Source organism: Trichosurus vulpecula, chromosome 4 (genome assembly GCF_011100635.1).
Source record: "Trichosurus vulpecula isolate mTriVul1 chromosome 4, mTriVul1.pri, whole genome shotgun sequence".
NCBI lineage: Eukaryota > Metazoa > Chordata > Mammalia > Diprotodontia > Phalangeridae > Trichosurus > Trichosurus vulpecula.
In genome coordinates this window covers 393,327,061-393,343,953 of record NC_050576.1, presented here as the reverse complement: position 1 = coordinate 393,343,953, position 16,893 = coordinate 393,327,061, and positions in this window count along the sequence as shown.

Here is a 16,893-nt window from a genome sequence, read left to right as displayed (position 1 = left end):
GTAATAAGTAAGTTAAGTAAACCAATGTTTTCTGTCAAGTTTTAATCAGGTAGGTAAAATATTTTATTTTTCTCCAAGAAGCTTCTTTATTTGTTTATTTTGCTTTCTACTGTTGAATCATTTATTTGAAGAAGGATTAATTTGTATACTTGGTTTAATTTGCCTATCCCTTAAAGTGGTAGGATGAGTCTATAATATTTCAAAGTCTACCAATACTTGAGTATATAGATAGATTTTAATAATATATCATTAGCCGGAGGTGTCAAACATGCAACGACCCACCCCCCCACCCCACCCCATTGAAGCCTGTAAAACTCTGCAGTGTGGTATGAACCAGATTAAAATGAAATTGCGAAATCTTTAACAAAATAAAAATGCAGTAGAGCATAGATCATGTTAACATATAGTTTTCTAAATTAATATCAGACCTTAAGAGATCCTTATGTCTGTCTGAGTTTGACACCACTGTTGTAAGCAATAGTCTTGATATGGGATGAAAATGGCTTGGATCCTACCTAAAGAATAACAAAGAAAAACTTGAAAAAGCGGTTTGTCAATACTCACCAACATATCAACTGAGTCGAACAGCATATGTCATATTCCATACTCATGTTCCCCTACCTCTACAAAGAAGAGAGGAAGATAGACTTTTTCATCTCTCTTCCCCTGGGAACAACTGCCTTTATTTTTCATTAAAGCTGGGTAAACAAAGATAAGGTGCTTGTGGAATTGTCCGAATCATGAATCAAATGGCATAAATATTATGGGATAATATAATTTGTACAAGAGACTTTAGAGATTATCTAGTCCAACAGATGAGGAAACTGACACTTGAGACATGAACTGTTCTAATTCACACTAGTAGCAAATGACAAGCTAGAATTTAGGCCTTGATATCCCAACTTTAAACCACTATTTTTTCTACTATGCTAACCTACCTTCTAACCAAAACTATGCCAAAATGACTCCACCAAATTCCTACACTAAAGGCCTTTGTGACTTATCATAATATTGATTTAAAAAATAATGTGTTTTGCATGACAACAAATGTATAATTTATGTTATTGCTTGCCTTCTCATGGTGGGGAGAGAGAATTTGGAACTCAAAATTTGGGGGGAAAAGAATGTTAAAATTGCTTTTGTGTGTAATTGGGAAAAAATAAAATATTAAATAAGAAAAAAATAATTTTATTGGTCTTTTGTTTTTGCTTACATTTCCCACTTTATCCCTCCCCTAACTTCTTCCCAGAGAGCTACCTCCTAAAATAAAGAAGAAAAAAAGGACAAGAAAAAAATTCAAAACTATACATGTTAAAAAAAAAAGTCTGATGTTTTTTACAGTGTTCCAAGCCCATGGTCCCCTTTCTTTGGAAAGGAGCAGAGGGAAGCAGGACTGCAGCCCAGGACAGCCTGGATGGTCACTGGGTAAGGTCTATCGTGCACGAAGCTGGGAGCGGAGCAGAGCAGAGCCCAGCGTGGGCCTCCCGGACCAAGCAGACCGGGAACCGGGGGGAACAGGCCTTAGCGCCCTGAATCAGTGAGCTGTGGCAGTTACCAGATTTCTCAACCCACAAAAACCAAAGACGGCAGAGAAGTTTAGTGGGAAAAAACTACGGGGACAGAATGAAAGGAGTTTGAGGTTTGGCCCATGCCCCAGGGCAACGGAGGTAGTACAGCTACAGAACTACAGCTGCAGTTGCTTCTGGCCCCAGGCCCACCTGGTGGGAGGAATTAAGTAACAGATCAGAGCAGGAGTGCAGAGCCAGCTTAGATCTGAGTCCCCTCCAGGCTGGAGGTTCTTGGGGGAGGAGGAGTACTGGTGTGGCAGAGCTTGCTGTGTAGAAGTAGCTCTGAAAACAGCAGCACAAGGCCCCTAAGCTTGAAACAAAGTACTCTCTACTCTACAAGCAGTTATATCCTGACAAAAAACTAAAGGGTCAAGTAGTTGGTGGGGAACATGGCCAGGCAGCGAAAAAGGACACAGACTCAGACTTGGACTTTGGAATCTTTTTTTGGTGACAAAGAAGACCAAAACATGCAGCCAGAAGAAGTCAACAAAGTCAAAGAGCCTACATCAAAAGCCTCCAAGAAAAATATGAATTGGTTTCAGGCCATGGAAGGAAAGGATTTGGAAAAGCAAGTAAGAGAAATAGGGACAAATTGGGAAGAGAAATGAGAAGGATGCAAGAAAACCATGAATAACAAGTCAATGACTGGCTAAAGGAGACTCAAAAAAATACTGAAGAAAATAACACCTTAAAAAATAGACTAACTCAAATGGTAAAAGAACTCCAGAAAGCCAATGAGGAGAAGAATGCCTTGAAAGATAGAATTAGCCAAATGGAAAAGGAGGTCCAAAAGACCACTGGAGAAGATACCACCTTAAAAATTAGATTGGAGCAAGTGGAAGCTAGTGACTTTATGAGAAATCAAGATATTATAAAACAAAACCAAAGGAATGAAAAAATGGAAGACAATGTGAAATATCTCATTGGAAAAACCACTGACCTGGAAAATAGATCCAGGAAAGATAATTTAAAAATTATTGGACTACCTGAAAGCCATGATCAAAAAAAGAGCCTAGATATCATCTTTCAAGAAATTACCAAGGAGAACTGCCCTGAAATTCTAGAGCCAGAGGGTAAAATAGAAATTGAAAGTATTGTATTCATGGTTTGGCTTCTTTTTTCATCAGTTCCTATAAGTCTTTTGATCCTCTGCCTTCTCTCCTCATATCCATCACATTCATGGACAACAATTAAAACATACTATTCTCAATAGTCTTTGCCTACTGTTTTCTCAGAGCACAGCAGATTAAAAGCAGTCAATGAATGAGTAGGACTTTTAGAAAGCCTTCAAACACAGAGAAAAATGACAGCCTGTCAAGGAGGGAGGAGACAAAAAATAAAAGCCCAAGGCAGGCCCATACTTTTGTATCAAATGTTCAAAAATGATGATCCTGAATCATTAGGAAAAGGATATTCAGTGTCCCATATTTAATAGGGTTGTGAAGAATATAAAACATTTGAAGAAGGCTTTTCCCAAAAATTATTAAAATAATATTCAAAGGGATAAACTTCTGTAATCTAGAAAATCAGGTATGTAGAATACCTCATTTCCCTTGTTGAGTTAAACAAGATTCAAAGAACATTTACTCAGCACCTATTCTATGAAGGGCATAGAGCTACAAAAGCAAAGCATGTCTGTCCTCTGGGAGCTTATGTGAGGGGGTAAAGGGTGGATAAAACATGCACACCAATTAGTATAATGGAAAGTAGTTTGAGAAGGGAGAGAACATCAGAGATGCCTTCATAAAAGAGGCAACACTTACTAAGCTTTAAAAGCAGCTAGTTGGGGCAGTGGATAGAGTGCTGGGTTCGGAGTCAGGAAGACCTGTGTTCAAATCCAGCTTCAGACATTTACAAGCCATGTGAACCTGGACAAGTCCCATACCTTCTGTCTGCCTCCATTTTCCTCAACTGTAAAACAGAATAAGAACACTTATCTCAAGCTTGTTGTGAGAATCATATGAGATAATATTTGCAAAACATAATGCCTGTAATGTTTTGAGCATTTAATAAATTCCTTAATCAAAGGATGAGAAGCAGAGATAGAGACGAGTATTTGTTACAGATGTGTCCTATATGATGCATGGAGGCAGGAGATATTGTGTTGAGTTAGGAAATAGCAGCTAGAAGTCTGATTTGGCAGGAATGTAGATTTCATGAAGGAGTATATAAAATTATATATAAAATAAAACTAGAAAGTAAGGTTGCAGCTAGATTATAAAAGACCTCAATCATAGGCTGGGAGTTTGTATTTATCCTAGAGGTAGTGGTCAGGCACTGAAAGTTTTTTAAGCAAGGAAGTGATATGGTCAAACTTGTGCTTTAGGAAGGTCATTTTGGCATCACAGTGGAGAATAGATCAGAGAAGGAAGAAACCCCGGAAGCAAGGATGCCAATTAGAAGGCTATTACCGTCCTAGCCCTGAGATGAAGAGGCTGAGACTTTGGTGTGGACATGTGAGTAGAGAGAGATAGATAAAAGAGATGTAGAGATAAATTAATGAGACCTAGCAACAGACTGGATATCAGGGTTGAGGGAAATAATATTTGAATGCTATGAGTGCTTTTGAGTTTCCTAGAGAGAAAAAAGAGGTTTTAGGACAAAGCCTTGGAAGACACCTAAACCAGGGGACTGGGAGATGCATGATAATCCCACTAATGGGAATGATAGGAAGATACCCTTATCACAGAAGCCAAGAGGAGATTGAATATCTACTAGGAGGGGATGGTCCCCAAGTGTCAAGAGTTCCAGAGAGGTCCAAGAGGCTCCTGGATTTTAGCAATTAAGAGGTTATTGGTAACTTTAGGGGGAAAATGTTAGTTGAGTAGAAGGATCCCAGGCCAGCTTGATAGGTGCAGAGAAGTGGGTGGGTAGGGAGAAGATGGAGGCAGTGAGTATAGACAGTTCTTTCTAGGGGTTTGGCTATGAAAGCGAGGAAAGATAATGGAACTTTTCTTAAGGAGATAGAAGGGTCAAATGATTTTTTTTTTCATCAGGTTGTGGTAGATATGAACATATTTATAAGTAGCTGGGAAAGAATCCACTAGATGAGGAGAGATTGAGGATGAGCAAAAAAAAAAAAAAAAAGGAAATGAACAGTGGCCCCAGAGTTGACCAGAAGGAAGGGTCTAGAGCAGAAGTGTCTAACAAGAGGCTGCCGACACTCTCTAGTGAAGCCCCAACCATATTAAAATATAATTGGGAAATATTTAATAAAATATACATAACATGTTTTAAAATAAGTGAGTATGCACTACAAGTATCCTTATGAGGGGGTTAGTGGCCACAGTTTGTATTTGAGTTTGACATCACTGGTCGAGAGCGGAGGTTCTCAAAGTATGGTCCAAAGATCCCTGGGTCTTCCTGAGATCCTTTTTAGGGGGTCCAAGAGGTCAAAATAACTTTCATAATGATACTAAGATGTTATTTGCCTATTAAAATACCCTTTCTTTTTCAAAATACATATCTGTGTCAGGTAAAATTTTCTTCATATGCTTTAACCAAAACAATATATCACAAAAGATTTAATGTAGAAGCAGATATGAGAATCTAGCTATCTTCTATTAAGACATAGTAAAAAGATTTGCCAAAAAAATTGTAAAATCATGCCACTCTTCTCACTAATTTTTTTTGTTTTGAAGAAATAGGTATTTAAAAATATTATTTATGTTATTTTAAAATAAATTAGCAAATATTTTTAAAATGTATCTGTTTCTATTTCTAATACAGTACATATTGATACATATGGCTCACATAAACAAAAGCTCTTTGGAGTCCTCAATAATTTTTAAAGGCATATAGGTGTCCTATGACAAAAAAGTTTTAGAAATTCTGGACTAGAGGGCATAAGTAGAGGGTATAGCCTAGGCAAGGAATGAATGAATGAATGACCATCATTACTATGTGCAAAGCACTGAGGATACAAATAGTACAATATAGTCTCTGTTCTCAAAGAGCTTACATTCTTATGGATGGGAGACAACACGTATTAGAAGTTTCAGCTGCAAGTCAGATAGAAAAGTCTCATGGTCTTCGGGCTGTAGCAATAAAGAAAATTGTAATGTATCCTCTTTAATGTCATTTCCACTGATATAATTGCATTGGTTCTTGATGTTGAACTGTTTAATATTGCCAAGGACTTTTGTGGCAAGAACTTTCTTTGCCAAGGCTTGTGTTAGTAAGGCCATAATCACAATGTAGACGATAATTGTCAAAATGCCTATATGGTTCTGTATCGCAGAATATAAGAGACTTTCTGTATAGAAGGTTAAAGAAGTAAACCATTTATTCAGACACCAGAGAACCAGGTCCCAAAACCAATAAGTTCAAACTATCATAGCAGCAAAGAATTCAATACACAATATCACAGCAGAGAACCATCTCAAAGCCATCCACCCTGCTGCTGGGGCCTTGCCACCAGCAATCACTCACAGCACAGCACATGTCTGGGTCTACTCTCTCCCCTAGTTCTAACTGCTCTCAGCATTTCCTGCGACACACTTTCCTTTTTCTCTCAGCAAGCTCCTTCCACCACAACTGACTTAGGCTTCCTGTGACATAAGCAGGTCATATGGGCCTATTCATTGGTGGAAAAGATCTTCAAATCTAAATTGTTACTACAAGGCTTCAGTCATTCAGGCTGTAGCACCCATGGAAGGGATTGCAAGTTCACATCTCCATGGGACTTCTTCCCAGGATTATGGCTTCAAGGGTTGGGTTGGAAACAGGCTCAGGAGCCTGGTGGGTGGGAAGAAAGGGTGGTGCCATTCCTAGGGCCCTTAGGCTTACTTGCTAGTCAATGGCAATTGGTATTGGTAGTGACAAGGAAGATGGGCTCCTTTCCATAATGATGGAGAAAGAACACTTCTTCAAACTGGAATAAAGGAGATATAGAGGCCCAAATTTGTTATGCAGAGGACTGGGGAAATATCAATTGATTCAAAGCCCTGTCATCTGGAGTCCTATGGATAGTGGAAGGCAGTGGTGGTATGGGAATTCACTCCCTTAAACATCGTGGATTATGGTTATCCTCTCTTCCTTTATTAAATTTTTGTATGTCTCTGTATTATTGAAGTGGATACTAGGGAACTGGGCTCAGCAAATGTCTGGAGATTGGGTTCCCAGGGACTGAAATGAACATAAATTTGCCAGTTGAGAAGATACTCCACGTGCAAAACACATACTTGACTTTGTAACAAGCTCAGTTTCTGAGATCTATGGTGTTAAATACTTTTATACTTCCTACTTCATAGGGATCATTGAAAGCAGTTTGTAAATTTCCAATATGAGTTGCTATAGTTACATAGTATCTTAGCTAGTTATCTTATTACGGCCCTAACATAACAGTTACCTACATTTGTATAGACAAGCCTATGTTCTCAAACATCCTTGTTGGACTGCTGTATTTTTCTTCACCTTCTATTTACTTGCTGGTAAATCTTTAACAACCAGCTCTCTGAAAACACGACACACTTAAGTTTAATCTGCATTAGTAACAGTTTCTCTATCACATCCTTAAGTCTACTCTAAACAGTCAACAAAAATCAAGCCCTGATTTCTGTAGTATATATGTTCACAATTGGCTCCCTCACACTCCTAAATTTACCTTAGATTCTTTGGTAATTAAATTTAATTTCACTCCATTCAGCAAACGTTAAAGCATCTGTTTCATGTCATGCTAGGCACTCTGAGGATATGTGATAGAATAAAAACGTATTTTCTGACCTCATAGGGCATATAGTCTTATAAGGAAGATAAAACTTATATTTCAGTCTTCCAGTGAATCGACCTTATCATGGATATTACCAGAAACTTTGAGCAAGATGGTGAAATGAGATGTTATAAGAAAGTCTAGCTTCCTAATATCATCTGCGAGACCTAAGAAACATCCAAAAATTTAATAAAGAAGGGAAAGATAACAAAAGCTTTAAAAGGCCTAGCCATTCAGAAAAAGAAGTGAAGATAAGTAAGTAGGAAAAAACCCTCCAACACAATACATATTGCAGATAAAAGAACCCAAAGGGAAAACACCAGAAAGAAAAAATGAACATTAGCAACAATGATAGAAAAGAAGCTAAAACTTTCATGAGGCAACCAGTCTAATAATAAATACAGAAAATAAGTAATTGATATTAGGCAGGAGGATGATTTAACATTGATAAAAAGATCTGTAATCAGTGTGGTTTTAAAGGAAAGGGGTAAAATCATATTGAAACTGTGAAGCATGGGGAGATCTATAAAATGTAAATTAATATGCAAATAAAAAGTAACATTATCTGGATGAAAGGTGAAAGTTTGGTAACATTTTTAATATTTATTTTGTTGTTCTGAGCTATCCTTCTTCTTTCTTCTCTCCCAACCCTGCACTAGAGAAGGCCAACATTTGACACACATAACCGTACAATACATGTTTCCATTTATCACTTCTTTTTCTGGAGGTGAATAGCATCTTCCTTCCTAACTCCTTTGTAGTTGATTTGAATGTTAATATTACTCAGAATAGCTTGAATAATATTGCTGTTACTGTATATAATGTTCTCTTGGTTCAGCTCATTTCACTGCGTTATTTCACACAAATTTAACCATGTTTTTCTAAAATCATCCTGCTCAGAAAATGGGCATAGACCAACTCTGACACCATATACCAAAATAAAGTCCAAATGGATATACAATTTAGATATAAAAGCAGATACTATAAGCAAATTAGGGGAGCAAGGAATAGTTTATCTGTCAGATTCATGGAGAATGGATAAATTTATGACCAGACAAGAGATAGAGAACATTATGAAATGTGAAATGGATAATTTTGAATATATTAAATTGAAAAGTTTTTGCCCAAAGACAGTGCAACCAAGATTAGGAGGGAAGCAGAAAACTGGGAAAGAATTTTTACAACCAGTGTCTCTGATAAAGGCCTCATTTCTAAAATATATAGATAACTGAGTCAAATTTACAAGAATACAAGTCATCCCCCAATTGGTCAAAGGATATGAACAGGCAGTTTTTAAAGAAAGAAATTAAAGCTATCTATAGTCATATGAAAAAATGCTCTAAATCACTATTGATTAGAGAAATGCAAATCAAAACAACTCTGAAGCATTACATCATGTCTATCAGATTGGCTAGCATGACAAAACAGGAAAATGATAAATATTGGAGAAGATGTGGGAAAATTGGAACACATTCATTGTTGGTGGAGTTGTGAACTGATCCAACCATTCTGGAGAGCAATTTGGAACTATGCCCAAAGGGCTATAAAACTGTGCATACCTTTTGACCAGCAATACCACCTCTAGAACTGTATCCCAAAAAGATCATAAAAATGGGAAAAGGACCCATATGTACAAAAATATTTATAGCAGTTCTTTTTGTGGTGGCCAAGAACTGGAAATTGAAGGGATGCTGATCAATTGGGAATGGCTGAACAAGTTGTGGTATATGAATGTAATGGAATACTATTGTACTATAAGAAATGATAAGGAGGCAGACTTCAGAAAAACCTGGAAAGACTTATATGAACTGATGCTGAGTGAAGGGAACAAAACCAGGATAATATTGTACATAGTAACAGCCACAGTGTGTGATGACTGGTGTTGATAGATTTAGCTATTCTCAACAATGCAAGGACCTAAAACAATTCCCAAAGACTCATGATGGAAAATGCCATTCACATCCAGAGAAAGAACTATGGATTCTTAATGCAGAGCAAAGCAGACTATTTTCTTTTTTTTGTTTTTCTTTTCTCATGATTCCTCCCATTCATTCTAATTCTTCTATACAACATGACTAATGTGAAACTATGTTTAATAGGAATGTATATGTAAAGCCTATATCAGATTGCATGCTGTCTTGGGGAGGGGAGATGGAAGGAAGGGGGAGAAAATTTTAAACTTATGGAAGTGAATGTTGAAAACTAAAAATAAATAAATCACCTTATCAAATCAAATCAATCTGCTCATCATTTCTTAGAGCACAGTAGTATTCTATCACAATTATACCATAACTTATTCAGCTATTCCCCAATTGATGGGAATCTCCTTAATTTCCAGTTCTTTGCTACCACAAGCTTGGTAACTCAAATTATCTTTCTGAGCTCCTTCCTTTAGTCTTTAACTTTTACTTGTAAAGTTATCTGATTCCACAAAAAATGTGAAGGAAAAAATATTTTGAACAACATACTTCCGGAAATCACAGAAGAAAATATCTTGGAATTCTTGACTTTTGAGGCACAGATTAAAGAGAAACTAAATCCACTGGACACCAACAGAAATGAAGTCAGATTCAAATCACCCAAAAATGTTGTCATCAGATTCCAAAGTTTCACTGACAATTAAGTTTATAGGCAGCTAAGATGAGAAACATAACTTCAGATAAATCCAAAAATAAACATTAAGTGCCTACTATGTGCCAGACACTTGTCAAGGAGTACCAGTTTGAACCATGCAGGAGTGATCATCTAAGATGGGAAATAACAAGAAAAACCCAATCAAGAGGAAATTTGGGTCATGCCAAAGATTAATGTCCCTTCATCTACACTACAGAAATGGAAAGGAAGAAAAAATCCAGTTCTCTAGAATTATTCCAGGAGTTTCTATAGGAGAAAACAAGGCTTTGACAGTCAAATCAACCCAGAAGCATAACTTCCACAGATAATGGACTAGCTAAAACTTTTGATAACAAGATCAACTATGTATATCAATGAGGCATTAATATACCTCAGCATTTTGCATCCCTTTGTGGACATTTGATGTAAATGTTACTAGTGACTTAATTTTGATTATATTCCTTATCCAGATACACTCAGTTAGAGGCATCTAATTGGTACAATGGATGGGGAATGGGTGTACAGTGGGCTGGGGGAAAATACCAAAGAACCTTAGAAATCTCTAAACTAGTGGGTTACATGACTCTGAAGCCAGATCCTGGCTCTCGCCTGTCACAGGTGGGAAATGCAACCAGAAGCCTTAGTTCATTGCACAGGGAGACAGAGTCAGGTTGTTAATTTCTTGGAGGACTGGGAGCCACAATAATCAACAGGACCTACTAATGGTCTCGTTCCAAGAACCAGAAGTTCTGTGTGTAGGAGGCCCAAGACTGGGTACGATCTCCAAAATCCTAATGAGGTTTGTCAAGGGATAGGACCAGCTCTCATGTGGAGGTTTATGCAGAGGGAATACAGACCCAGGAATGGACCACCACGTTAGTGAGACAGAGGCCGAGGATGGAGCCTAATACCTGCCAGCCCATTCAGATCAGCAGCTGTGGTAGCACCAAGACTATAGAGAAAGAGAACTAAACAAAACCTATCCCAGCTCCACCAAGAGTGCTAGAAGGACTGGTCTGAGCATAAAATCCCAATCCAAGAATCAAGGCTGAAAATGAAACAGAAGGAAACACCAAACGTGATAGAGAGATGTAGATTAGATGATAGTCTATGTAGATAGTAGATAAATTTGCAACTAATTGGTTAGATAGCCAGATTCAAAGGGTAGTCACTAATGGCTTAATTTCATTTTAGCAAGATGAGCTCCAGGAATCTGTGTTAGTCTTACTGGGACACTTATGTTTTTGTTTGTTTTTAATCAATAACTTAAATAAAGGCATACATGGCATACTTAGCCAATTTACGTATGACAGTAAGTTGAGAAACATAGCCAGTATGCTAGATGCAGAATCTGAGCCCCAGAATATTTTACAAGGCTATTCATGGGTCAGCAAACTAAGGCCTCTGGACCAAATATAGCCTGTTGCCTGTTTCATAGGGTTCATAAGCTAAAAATGGTTTTTACACTAAAAAAAGTATTTTAAAACATAATGACCATTCTTAGCTGAGGGGCAATATTAAAATAGTCTGCCAGGGCAGATTTTGTCTTTGAGCAGTAGGTTGCTCACCCCTCAGCTAGAGCACTGGGAAGATGTAATTCAAAAGGGGCAAATGTAAAGGGCTCACAAAATGAGCTTCACGCATAGGATTAGATAATAGTTTGTCTGAAAAAGAGAGGGGGTGTGAAGGGGAAAGGGTTGTAGCAGACTCTAAGCATGCTGCCTTAAGAGAACCGTAGCTCCCAGAAGTAAGGATGTGATAGATCAACTGTACTCTGCCCTGGTCATACCACATTTGGAATTGCTGTTCAGTTCTGGGCACTGCAGTTAGGAAGGACATTGAAAAGCTGAAGAGGATCATAGGATCATAAACTTAGAACTGGAAGGGACCTTAAAGGTCATTAAATTCAGCCCTCTCATTTTACAAATGAGGAAACTTACCTAAGGCCACATAATTCAACTGAAGTGGGATTTAAACGTATGTCTTCCTGACTCCAAGTCCAATGACCTATTTACTATGTTGCTGCCTGAGGTGAGCCATCAAGATAGGGAAAGGCCTTGAGAGCCAATGGTGTAGGGATCAGATGAAGTAACTGGGGATGTTTAGCCTTGTAGGAAAAAAGGATTTAGGGGACATAATAGCTCTGTTCAAGTATATGAAGGTCTATCATGTAGAATAGAGACTAGATGTCTATTTGGCCCCAGAGGGCAGAACCAGAAACAAATGGAAGAATCTACAAAGTGATAAATTTCAAATCAGGAAAAACTTCTTCACAGAACTATCCATAAGTGGAGTGGGCTTCCCTGAGAGCAACTGGGTTACCCCTTGAGATGGATACTAGATAACCACTTGTTGGCTATGCTATAGTGGGGATTCCTTTTTGTGTCTGGATTGGACATTTGGTAACGAAGGTCCCTCCCAACTCTGATAGCCTCTGATTCTGTGAAACTGTAGATAAACATAATAAAGTGCTTTAACAAAAAAATAGTGGGATGTAATATACATGAATGTGTTAAGGATATTTATCTTTAACATATTTGAGTCTTTTTTAATGAAGATCTCATCATTGTATAAGGAACTCCTAGTTTGGGAATTTCTTCCACCAACAAAGATAATAACCAATCCATGACTAGGTAATTTCTAGGGAGTTATTTAAATCATAAAGATTAAATGACTTGGCCATGGTTGCATAGCTAATAAGTATAAGTAGAATCTGAAACCAGATCTTCCTGACTACAAGTCTAATACTGTATCCACTATGCCATGTTGCCATAAATCTACCAAAATATTTCTACACTTAAACAATAATGGTGACAAAAGAGAAAAATAACTTTAAAATAATGGACAAAATGTGCAAAATATTTGGGAATTAGTCTACCAACACCAACACAATACTCTCACAAAGGCAACTACAAATTATTTTTACCAAAATTAAAGAAAGCTAATTGACTGATAAGATTACTTTGAATTAATCTCATAGAGATGGCGGTATAATCAAGTTTATTTTTAGATGTAATGAGACTAAGCAAAACATAGCTAGCATATTACATAAAATGACAAAATAAAATTAATTTGGAAGAATAAAATATCAAGGGAAATAATGGGGAGGGGAAAAGGAGGAAAGGGGACTTGTACTGCCTAACCTCAAATTGTACCATAAAAGAGTCATTATTAAGATTAGATGGTACTAATGGAAAAAATAGACAAGCATATCAACAGATTAGATAATGAGCTTGCGGCCAGAGTGGCCTTTGTTTTCTTTGAGTAACTCAGGTTATCTCATTGAGCCTTGCTGGGTGCTGGGCGTGCTGCTCCTCTTCCCGGCAGGAAGCCCAGAGACCCATGCCTGGGAGCAGAGAACTTCCTGTGTGACCTCTTCTGGGGCAGGAAGCCCAGAGACCCATGCCTGGGAGCAGAGAACTTCCTGTGTGATGATTCATGGGGCTGGCTGAGGGGAGGGGCCAACTCAAGAACCAATTGGCCCTGGTCATTCAGGCGGCACTTGATGATGTCAAAAACTCTATAAGAGGGGACAAGACATCTTGAAAATCCCTTTTTTTCCTTTTTTCCTTTTTCCAGTTGGCGCAGCAGCTGTGGCGAGTGTGACTCTGGGCCAGCCTGAGCTCTCGGGCTGAACCTAGATGTTGGTAACTATGAATTGTATTGGGTCTGTCTGTTGCTATTTGTAATATGTTTGTATTTTTTCTGAAGTTCAGGGTGCAGGCTTTTTCCTCTGAACTAAATGAATGTTCTGAACTTCAGGATGCTGCCTTTTTCCCCTGAAGTAAGTGAATGAATCTGTATTTGGTCTGTCTGTTGATGCTTGTAATTTGTTTGTATTTTGTTCTGAAGTTCGGGGTGCTGGTTTTTTCCCCCGAACTAAATGAATGTTGTCTGTATGCTGCCTGAATGCTGGATTAAAGTAAGCTGGTCAACCCCTTCACCATGCTTTCCTTGTTTAAGCAGATCAAAAGAACCTGTGCTTTCCCGGCGTGCTGGCAGCCTCCTGGGTGCTGGCTGTGGGAGGATCTTGTGCCCCCACAGAAGCTGCTAGCCGGATTGTTAAAACAGAGCTGAACCCAAAAGGCGTGGAGTAGTTTAGTGTTTGATATAAACAAGATCATAAAATATTTGGGAATATACTCGTTATTCAACAAAAAACTTTTGGGAAATTTGGCTAATAGTTATTGGGTAAAAAATGGGGGCAGAAAGAGCAGCATCTCACATTATGTATCACAATAAATTCCAATTGGACTGCCAACCTAGGTATATTTTAAATCATTCTCAAAAACCTATAACAAAATATTATAGCTTTCATAGCCAAGGACAGGGGAAAATTGTTAATGAAACTGAGAAAGAATTGAAATAGGAAATATTGAATTCATATATAAAATTCATTGTAAAAGGAAAAATTGAATTGATATATAAAATTCGTGTATGAAAGTTCATATATGAAAAATCAAAGTACAATGAATAGGAATAAGAAACAGACTGAGGAAAACATATTCACATATTTTTGATAAAATTTGACACATCCAAAATTTAAAGAATTGACACTAGTATGGTGAGTAAGCCACTTCCTAAGAGATAAGTGGCCAAAAGACAAAAAATAGTTTTTTCTAAAAGGAAGAAATACAAATTATCAGCAACCACAGGAAAAATTATTCAAAATCTCCATTTGTCAGAGAAATACAAATTAAAACCTCATACCCATCGAATTAGCAAAAACAATAACAACTTTCAAAGAACTATAATTTTATCAACATAGATCCTCCTTCCTCCCATTAAGATTATGACTCTTCTATGACTTGGTAGATGGTCTTTAAGAATTGCTGGGGCACTTGAAATTCAGCTCCCTGAAGCAAACCTTGTGATAATCCACTCCAAATTTAAGTTGGTCCAAGGACAATAGAATTACAGTTCATTATAAGTCTGTCTTTGAATCCTCTCCAATTTGGTATGGTGTACTAGGACTTAGACCGGTATACCTTTGCAAATGTTTGGTTGCCTCTGTCCCATGAGGGTGATGTATCAGAATAGAATTTTAGTAAAGATTCTTAAAGATTATCATTTTGGTGATGATAATTAATTTTATAAAATTCAAACTTGGTACGGATATGGTAAAAAACACTCTGAAAAGTCATTAATATATTGCTATTGGGCTTGTGACTTGGTTTGACTTTATACAATAAGAATTACAAAATATGTGCATATTCTTTGACCTAGTAGTCCCAATATCAGGATTAAAACAAGGAAGCTATTGACAGAAAAATAAAAAAAAGACCTATCTCTACAAAAATACTTATAGTAGGACGAATTGGGTTTTTTAATAGCATTTTTTCCCCAAATACATGTCAACACAATTTTTAGCATCCTTTTTTACAAGATTTTGAGTTCCAAATTTTTCTCACTCCCACTCTTCTGTCCCCTCTTCTGAAAATGATAAGCAATTTCTGATTTAGGTTATACATGTACTGTCCTGTAAAACATATTTCCATATTAGTCACAGTTGTGAAAGAAGAAACAGATCAAAAAGGGATAAAACACAAAAAAATAATAAGTGAAAAAATATGCTTGCATCTGCATTCAGAGTCCATCAGTTCTTTATCTGGATGTGGATAGCATTTTCCTTCATGATTTCTTTGTCTTAGATCATTGTGTTGTTCAGAAGAGCTGAGGCATTCCAAGTTGATCATCACACAGTATTGCTGATACTGTGCACAGTGTTTTCCTGGTTCTCTTCATTTCACTTTGTATCAATTCATACAGGTCTTTCCAGGTTTTTCTGAAATCTAGCAAGGCTATTTTAATAAATAGCACCCTGCCCCCCAAAAAACTTGAAAGCAAACTACGTGCATAATATTTGGGGAATGGCTGAATAAATCATAGCATATAAATTTATTAAATATCATACCAAAATAAATTATGGATATGAAGAATATTTTAAATGGAAAGACCCAAATGAAGATATGCAGAATGAAGAAAGCAGAACAAAAACTGCACACTGGACACAATTGTAATTAAAGACAAAAATGACAGCAATAAATACATGTTATAAATGTAAGAAAAGGCCCCTTTTTGATGTGGTTAATCTTTCTAAGGGAAAGGGGGTAGAAAAAAGAACATTTATGAGAAAAATAATTTTTAAAAGCATAGTCACAGAAAAAAAATATTCAGGGTAAAGATGGCCAAAGAGTCCTGTTTCCTGGCATCTAATTTGCATGTGACTGACACAAGAACTTTGAAGTTAATAGTTGGGAAACTGATTCCTAGAACAAATACACAGAAAAACATTACACACACACACATAGCTAGATAGATAGCTAGATAGATAGATAGATAGACAGATAGATAGATAGACAGATAGATAGATAGATGGATCCTAATAATGGTATAGATGGCAGAAATGTGGATTTTAATTTATTAGCATGAGATAGAAGTGCACCATCTTACTAAAGAGACCCTATTTTAAATCAGTAGGGTAGCCTAGGGCTCACAGAAAGCTCAGAACTAGAACCACGGAGCCGAGATGGCAGCTGGAAAGCAGGGACTAGTGTGAGCTCCCTGCCGAGTCCCTCCAAAAACCTATAAAAATGGCTCTGAACCAATTCTAGAACTGCAGAACCCACAAAACAGCAGAGGGAAGCAGGGCTCTATATTAGGAAGGCAGAATTTATGATTTCAAAGAGGATCTCTTATGTGCCTGAAAGGTTCAGAACTGCAGGATACAAGGAATTCTCTAGGCAGAAGGCAGGAGAACTAAAGCATATATTTACACTCCACAGTAACAGGCCTACAAACCAGCGTCCCCATTTTGATATTTTGATCAAAAGCTTCCAGGCCCAATAAGTCCGCCTCACAAGAGTAACCAGGAGGCCACAGAGAAGTGAGATGGTATAAGGCAAAATCGTATACATGCTTCCCCTCTACAGTAAGAAAATTACCCACTGGCCTCCAGTCCTTGTTCAGCACTCCTTGCTCCACGTGGGTCAGCTCTGCTAG